This window comes from Lepidochelys kempii, chromosome 2 (assembly GCF_965140285.1).
Source record: "Lepidochelys kempii isolate rLepKem1 chromosome 2, rLepKem1.hap1, whole genome shotgun sequence".
Classification (NCBI taxonomy): Eukaryota; Metazoa; Chordata; order Testudines; family Cheloniidae; genus Lepidochelys; species Lepidochelys kempii.
Window position 1 is genome coordinate 189,011,115 of NC_136381.1, and position 8,522 is coordinate 189,019,636.

General features: G+C 38.8%; 1 long non-coding RNA gene across 2 annotated transcripts; it reads left to right on the plus strand.

The window, feature by feature from the left end:
* The first annotated feature begins 910 nt into the window (after positions 1-910).
* Positions 911-8,111, plus strand: LOC140907357 (uncharacterized). Of its 2 annotated transcripts, none has more exons than XR_012157472.2 (4): positions 911-1,857; positions 2,006-2,365; positions 3,719-3,780; positions 7,689-8,111. It is a non-coding gene; the product is annotated as an uncharacterized LOC140907357 (long non-coding RNA). The 2 variants fall into 2 exon arrangements; XR_012157473.2 differs by having other exon boundaries at positions 2,006-2,079.
* Positions 8,112-8,522: the final 411 nt, after the last annotated feature.

Below are 8,522 nucleotides of genomic sequence, written 5' to 3' on the forward strand. Positions count from 1 at the left end.
GAGCGGGACTGGTTCCTTCCTGCCTGGGGAGAGAAGTTGCTGCCGGGGGGTGGGGGAGCAGCCGTGTGGTGTTGTTCTTAAAGGGGCAGTAACTCCTTGGCAAGCGATCTGGGTCCCCTCACTCCTCCCCCCCCCCCATAACAAATTTAGGATTTGCGAGCTGGGGTGAGGGGGGGGGCTTCACATGCAACCATAGAAAGTGGTGTAGTGTTTCCCAAATGCTTGTTGTGGAGACCAGTGCCAATAATAATCCCTCCGCTCCTTTGCGTTTCCGGCAGCACTGAAAACTTTCTGATTTACAACAGACAGAACTAATAGTTTCAGAGAAAGGCTTGCAAAAAAAGGCGGTGACACCCCCCCCCCCCGGTCCGCACACACTTTGCCCTGGTGGAGGTACAGGGTGCCCTGCTTTCCTGTCCGCCACTCCTTTAAACAATTAGTGGCAGTGAGTTCTGGGGAAGGTGGTTATGAGACGCATTCACGTAGGCGGAAACGCGTTCTGCAATTCCTTTATAAATATTTGTCAGGAAGCAGTTGCCAAAGAAAGTATCATAGTTATGCAATGGTTTTTGTGGGCGAAAACTCGGATTTTTCGCCTTCTGAAGGAGTTTTAAAAACAGGAAAATATTATGACTTACACAAGCTTTTCCACTGCATGCAGGATCACTCAAATAAATTTGTCAGTCTCTGAGGTGCCACAAGTACTCCTCGTTGTTTTTCCTGATCCAGCTACCACTCGGCGATCTTGCACATGTATTTCAGCCTCTGCATGCAGGATCGTGTATCTTAAACTGTTTTACACACTTTGGCACGTACCATCTTGCGCTGGCAGAATATGCTTATCATATTTAAAAAAAGAAAAGGAGTACTTGTGGCACCTTAGAGACTAAAAGGTGCCACAAGTCCTCCTTTTCTTTTTGCGAATACAGACTAACACGGCTGCGACTCTGAAACCCATATTTAAAAAAAGCCAATATGAGACCTACTCCAGTGCAAGATCACGGTTACAAATAAAGAGTTTATGTTAAAATAAAACAACACCGTAGCTGGCTAGGAAAAGATGTGAATTTTTTTTTAATCCATGGTTTTGCATTAGCAAACTATGTTTCACCTATGTGGGTTGTTGTGTTCATTTTTGTACCCAGGGTGTTGCATTGGGGTGTTTCATATAGGGTTTTTGGGTTTTTTTCGTACATCATATTGCACTAGCAGCATCTCTTTAATAGGGCCTCTTTCTTTGTATCTTGAACTGGATATAATTCACGTAGGCTCTTTCTGCTCCTACCTGATCCTGTACCAGCAAAGCATATTTTTACACATAGGCGGCTCTTTCTTTGTATGCGGGATCTTGCACGAGCGGAATGTTTTAAATAGGCAGTTGATTTTGCAGTGGCGAGATTTATTGTGCAATCTCTCCAAACGCGAGATTTTGCACCGACAAAGTATATTTCAGGCAAACAAAACTGCCTAAATATGGACTTTGTTTGCAGCGTCGCCTCGAGGAGCGTTCACACCGCGCACGCTTGTTGGTGTCGGAAGGGAAGATGCTTTAAAGTCTTCTCCAGAGGAAAGAACGAAAGTGGATCGCCCGCTGCTCCCGCTCTCGCGTTTCCTGTGCCAGGGCGTCCGGGTCATTAGGGGCGCCTTGTCCCTGACTCCGCTCGGCCCCGTGTTTTCCTTGGGTCCTGTCGCATCCGCCCGGGCTCCGCCTCGCTCACCCCAAGGGGTGGGGTTCGGGGCTGGAATGGCGAGCGGCGCTTGGGTGCCAGGAGGCCACGTGGGGAAGCGAAGGCGGCCTCCTCTCTCCCTCGACTTCCCTTTTTTCATCCCCCTCCTCGCACGCTTTTGCCCGGGCAGGTAACGCTGGGCACCCGCAGAATAGAGCCGGGGTAGGACGAAAGCAGAGGCTTTCTCACCTGGGGGAGACTTAAAGTTACTGTTATAAGTTAATGGGCTTTCAAGGTATTGGCTCTTTAATGGCCTCTGTTTTTACTTTCCATTTTAGGGCATGCAACAATCTTCAGCCTGGCGCTGGCGGCCATTGGCCTGTTGGGGCCATTCTCCCAGAAGCTGTCCAAGGTCCAAAACACAACTCCTCGCCTCTATGTGCTGTGTGCATAATCCTGCAGTTAGGGCTTTACGCCTCCCATTTTAAGGAAGTACTGGGGACCCACTTTCATTAGCTAATATATTGCTGCTAATATATAGCTCCTGTTGCACAGCAAGCTACTTTGAATATCCTGACTGAAAGACCCACCCCAATAACCTCACAAGAAACAAAATACAAGAATCAGGCAAAACACATTCTTCTTGGATCATGACCTGAAGGTTTGAGACTCAGACTCTGGCTGACTTCCAGCAGGAGGTAGCCTCTATTGTTCAATAAAACTATTCTACTGTAGGCAGAAAGGTTTCACCGTTAGTGGCATTGCAGTTTGCATCAGGTCTTTTCATTCTGCTTTATGATAGCTCTCCAAGGCAGCGTGGTTTTGGGGGTTAGGTTGGAGGCTAGAGGCAAAAGAGCTTACTTCTTTGTGAAACTCCTTTTTCCCCCAGCTGCTTTGCTGCATGACCTTGGGCAAATCCTGTATCAATCATGTATGCCTTGGCTTCACCCTCTGTAAAATGGGGATAATATTACTGACTGACCCACCTTTTAGATTCTTAGATGAAAGGTGCTGTTTCAGTGAAAGTGTTGTTATCAAATTCACTACAAGCAATTCCTTTGGGTCCTTGATAACAACAGTAGAATCAGTCAAATGCCCTTGATGCACTGCATGGTCCCAGATACCTTTCAGAGTCTCTTTGTGTGCTGTCCTACCCCCTGAGGCCTGAGGGGACAGGGCTGCTGGAGCCTGGATTTTCCAGGAAGGGTAGTCTGTTTGCTTCTGGCCTCAGGACTGTGGACTGCTCTTCTTTTTGACATGAGGAGGACCATTGGAATGATCCTCTTTTAAAGGAGGTTTAAAAACTTTTTAAAATTATAAATATCAGAAGGCCTTCAGCAGATTGTGTTGCCTTATAGTGAGTTGAAGAGGAGTTATAATATTGTATATTTTAAGCCATTTAATCTGTACTTGGTTTATTTCAGAGTTGTTATGTTTTGTATGGAGGCACAGGCAATTAATATTTTGATTTGGTTTGGTTTAGCACTATTTAGTTAGTGAGCAGTTAACTATTTACTAGATACTTTCTGTTTTGTGGAGCTAGCTGAGAAGAGCCATTGCTTTAATAGCTATATGTAAGTCTTACAATTGCAATTTACTTTAACTTGTAATATCATTGTGTTTTATTACAAATGTTTCTAAAAGAGGGTAGGGTATAGCAAAAGGGAAACATTTTGTCTTGGCTACTAGAATGCAGAGCTTCAGTTAATGAATTTACAATAAACAATAGTGTTGCTGGGTGATAGACTATATACAATGTCTACTTATTGTCTTCCCAGCCCACAAGCATTCATTATATATATATATATAGCTTTAAAAGTTTCTTAAGACCTGATTAGTACTTTAATAGATTTGTTTTGGTAACTGTTTGTTAGTTGACTACACTGCAGACTTCTTTAAAAAAAAGGTCAAACAGTCTTCTAGCAAGACCATTGTGTATTTCTGCAGTGAGAAATCTTCGCTGCAAAGGAAAACTTCTTGGTTAAATTTTAAAAAATAATGATTCAAATCTCCTAGCCATTTTTTTTACATCCTTGGCATTGTTTTTGCAGAGTCAACTTTTAACTCCACACCACAATAGGGAGCAGCTAAACAGGAAAAAAAATGGATAAAGGTAAATTTTGTTGGTCACCTTTCTTGCTAAGGATATTGGAATATAGCTATGTTGTCTTAAAGCACACAGTAAAGAATAAGTAGCAATGGTACTAATACGTACTCAAAGCAGAATGAACAATTAAAGTTATATTTAAGTCACTGGGCCGGAATCTTTGATTTCCCATACAGATGTAAAAAGTAATTAGCTTCTAACTGTGCATGTTTTAGGTGCAGATTACAGACTCCGTTACAATACTGTTAAAATGCTAATATTTATGTGTTCAGTTTAGCAACACCACAATGCAGCATGTTGGACATTTTAAAAAAAAATTCTTCCACTGAAATTAAGTGTGCGGTGTATAAAAACATATTTGCACTTTTCCTGGAACACATGGAAGGGCAGAAAAAATAAAGCAAATGCTTGTAGTGTTCAAACATTCTACTTGAGACACAGGATTAAGTAATGTAATGTTTGCTGCATAGTTGGGAAATATATTTTATTAATACAAGACAAAAACTTTGCTGTAGTAAAGCAAAAATGTGATAGCCAGACCCAACTTTGGTAAAATACTACTGTTAGCAGATACTTTAAACAAGAAAGAAAAATAATTAGCCAAGTTTGAGATCTTGGTTAGGTTTGCTTTTCTCGTAAAATAATGAGACAAAAAATGTTGCAAATATCATAGTTGTAGATCATCTTCTTGAAATGAAGGCAGACCGTAAAACATTAATAAATTAGTGTGAAAATGATAGGTCAAAACAGCTGGTTAGTTGGTTGAAATTACATAAAATAGAGCACTCTGTAGGTGTTGTTCCAAATATTAGAAATAGTTATTAGTGACCAGAAATAGTAATCAATGACCAGGACAGTTCTTTCTGTACTATTCTTTCATTTTTATGTTTTTCTTCTAGAGACATGCAACATTTCTGTTAGCCACCTTAATTTGTTTGAAAGCCAACAGCAGTTTAACTGTATATTTCAGATGTGTTTCAGAAACTGAAAAAGTCTTTAACTGATTTAGCAGCTGAGGCATTCTTCATCACAATATCCAATTATTGGCATATTAAGCAGTAGATACTGCAAAACTAAACAAACCGAAATGGAAGTTTTGCCCTTACCAAATACATATATTTTAACTACTAACCAAATTAATAAACAAATTGCTTTGCATTTATAATATTAATCATGGATAATTATGATCAAGACCAACAGAAATCCACAAGTCTGTTCTCTTTGAATTTTGTCATATCTAGTATCCCACAGAACCCAAGTTTTCATTTAAAAATGTATATAAATATATGCCTGACTCTTACTGATTATGTACCTTGCCTTCCTAGTTTAAAGGAATGTGTGATTGCTGTGTTCACTCAGCCTTGCAGAAAAACTAGCGCAAACAAACTAAAACAATAGACACAAAGGTGCAATACCTACCTCCTCTCCCCCACTCCGCTCCATCCACAAGAAGCCATTTATTTTTCATATGGGTAACCCTTTAAATGTCAGTACTGTAGAAAGAAGAACGCTATATGTGATCAGAGAGAAAAACACTTTAAAAATTGAGTTGGTGTTTTTAAAAAGTTCAGTTTCAGTCCTGTTTTTTAAGAGTGATTAGGACAGATTTTTCTAATTTAATATGTAATCTGAAAATATTAGACATCAGGATAAGAGTTTCATTTAACAGACCTCCAGATAGGCTATTTTTGGACGAGAAGTTCAGATTTGCAGTACATCTCATAGCTCAGTTTAATCTTTTGATTTCTTTCCAGCTGCAAAGGCTAAGTAGTTGTAAATACCTCTTGTCAATCTAGAAAGTTGGCTACTCTCACACAAGCAAGTAACTAAGAATCCGCTGGGCAAATTCAATGGGAGTTGCTCTGAAAACTTTCATTTGGGTCTGCAGTATTAGTTCATGGCAGGTCTGTAATTATACAAAACAAACAGTATATATCTTACGTCTTGGTTCTGAATTTCTTAGCAGCATGAAATATGGTTATCACCATACTCTAGAAGTAAGTATTTACGGTCACCATTGAAAGAGTATGAGTAATGGAGACAACAACTAGATACTCAAATGACACAAAGCGCTTACAGTATGTTTTCCTTTCAGTGTTCTTTCAATGCAGAGTAAATATCATTCCAGCTCTTAGAAATCATCATTCTTTCCCCCTTTTTATTTCAAAATGGTTGCAGATTTTTCATTCACGAAAAGGTTAAAGGCGTTCCCCATCGCAAGAGGGATTATCTTACCAGAGGATTCTGGGACTGCAGATGTATACTGCGGCAAAATCCTAAATTCATCGGAAAAAAATCATTTCCAGACCCCAGCTGCTAAAAATAATAGAATTATAGTAAATCATTGATAAGATTAAAACATAAACCCATTTTTACATTCCAAAGTGTTTTAAAACATGAGTCTTTTCTCTTAATTCATTTCTTAAATAATGCAAATTTTAAAGTAGCTTTCCTATCCCGAGCACACAGCGCCATGAAATCGATAATTTTTGATCTTTTGGTTAGTAGGCAACATGGTGAGCTATTGCAGTGACTGCAGGCAGCAGACATGTTCTTGTAAGCTAAAAATTTTCATATTGTTTTTGAGCCATTGAGATTTGTAGATGGGATATAGCCAGTTATACCTTCAGCTCGCACTTTGCTGTAAGGACGTAAAACAGTTTAGTTTTAGCCAGACATATAAATATAAATATATATTTTAAAAACAAGAAGCATTACTGGATTTTAAACAAAAAATTATGTAAAAAGAATGGCTGGTGTGATTATAATCACATCATGCAGGGTCCACGGTTTCCATTTAGTGAAATTTCGCAGAGGGCAAGTTCTTAAGAACATCCCTGCTGTGCAGAGTGAAAAGCATGAACAAACCAAAGACAGAATTCATCTGTGTTTATATTTTACAGACAATGAAAAACCTACTCTTTGTATGCCTTTTTTTCCACCTTATTATTTCATGAAAACTGCAGCATTTTCCCCACCCCCACCCGAACTCTCACCACCCAGCACTGCGGTGTGCGGTGTTTCTTTCTCTCTTTTTTCCCCCCCTCTTCTTCTTTTTTGCTTTCACAAATTCTGCACGCGCCATCTTTGTCTATTGTTATTCTTTTCTAATTTCAGTTACCCATTCTCTTTCAAATCAGTTAATAAATAGAACGCTAAATGCCTGATGGATGCCTGTGTGTTTAATTTTGTTCCCCATTTTGCTCTGAAAAATAATAATTAAAAAACCCCATGCCCCACCCCAAGAATTTTCTAGTATTACCGTAACCTGTTGTGTATAGTGGTTATAAAAATATTATTAACATAATAGCAACAGCTGCAGCCTAAATAGAAGCTAGGAGATAATTAATGTGCTACAATAAATTAATTTGCTGCAGGTGCTTGTGCTCTGAACTGTATAACCCAAACCATTTCAAGTCTGAATACAATTACAAGTCTCCCCACATGCTAAAACAAAATGCAGAGTGAAATATCTTGTTGTTATAAATATCTTGTGTGCCTGTTGTCAAAGACCATCCTCTGCCCTGAACATTTTAGCCATCAGTAGAGAAGTGGAACAGACAATTTAAAAACCCTAGTAGAAATGTATATATATTTAAAGACGCTCCTGTGATATGTCCAGGCTTGAAAATGTAATGTCTGCCTATATATTAAATTACACCAATCATCTCTAACCTTCTGTATTCCAGAGTTTTGTAGGTAAAGACTTACTGAGATATTGCATATGTATAATTGGGAAGGTGTGGGTTGTAAGCATCTCAAGAGTAAGTGATGCAAATTTGTATATTTTCCATTTACTTCATAGTAGAGAAAAGCAATTGTATTTGCTGTTCAGTTTATAGAATCTGCAGTGAATTAGATGAAGAATTTTACTCTCCTCTCTGATAAACAGTACTAATGGGAGCCAGTTGTAGTTTACCTTTCAGAAATATGCCAAGTAACACACTGCAGCACGCTAAGACTACAAGGACAGGAGGCTGAGTGAAGCTAAACTGCCCAGAAGCAACTGTCCATTTTCATTCTTGCACCACAGTGCGATGATTAACTTTGTGCATGTAAGAAGAAGAACATACAGACGTAATTGCCTGAAACTTTGTGAAGAAGCTGAACTAAGGCTGAAGTTTAGAACTAAATTGTGCTGATTTTTCTTCATTAACATTCTACTAATGGAAATTAGTTTTCTGTCTTCATTACCACAATGTACACTGCACTCTTTTGAAAATGTAATTTAAGCAAAGAGTTGTATATTGTGTATTTTAATAGATTGCGCATTCACTGAGTAAACTTAAAATTTTTTTTCTGTAATCTAACAAAAGTAATAGTGTGTGTATCCTAACAGGAACTATAAAACTAATTTCTTGGAGACTGCATAGATTTTATCTATATTTTTGTTTAACTTACCAGTGAGTACTTGGAGGGAACCTTGATGCTGAAACACCACTTGCACTGCACTCTGAGTTGGCTGCGAGGTTTGATGCATAAAAGATATTCTTAAAAGGCCTGATGAGCTGCCCTTACGCACATTGGTAACTGTTTACTGACATGAGAAATCCTACTGATGAAGTTAATTGTATTACTCATGTGAACATGAGTAAGGGTTGCATAAATAGGGCCTAAACTAGAATTTGTATGCCTAGTACCTTAATGAGAAATACCTACAATCATCAGTTATTCAAAGATCTATATACTGTACCAGGGAAATTTTCTTGGTTTATATGAAAGCTTTGGTGTCAGAATCTATTTTATTT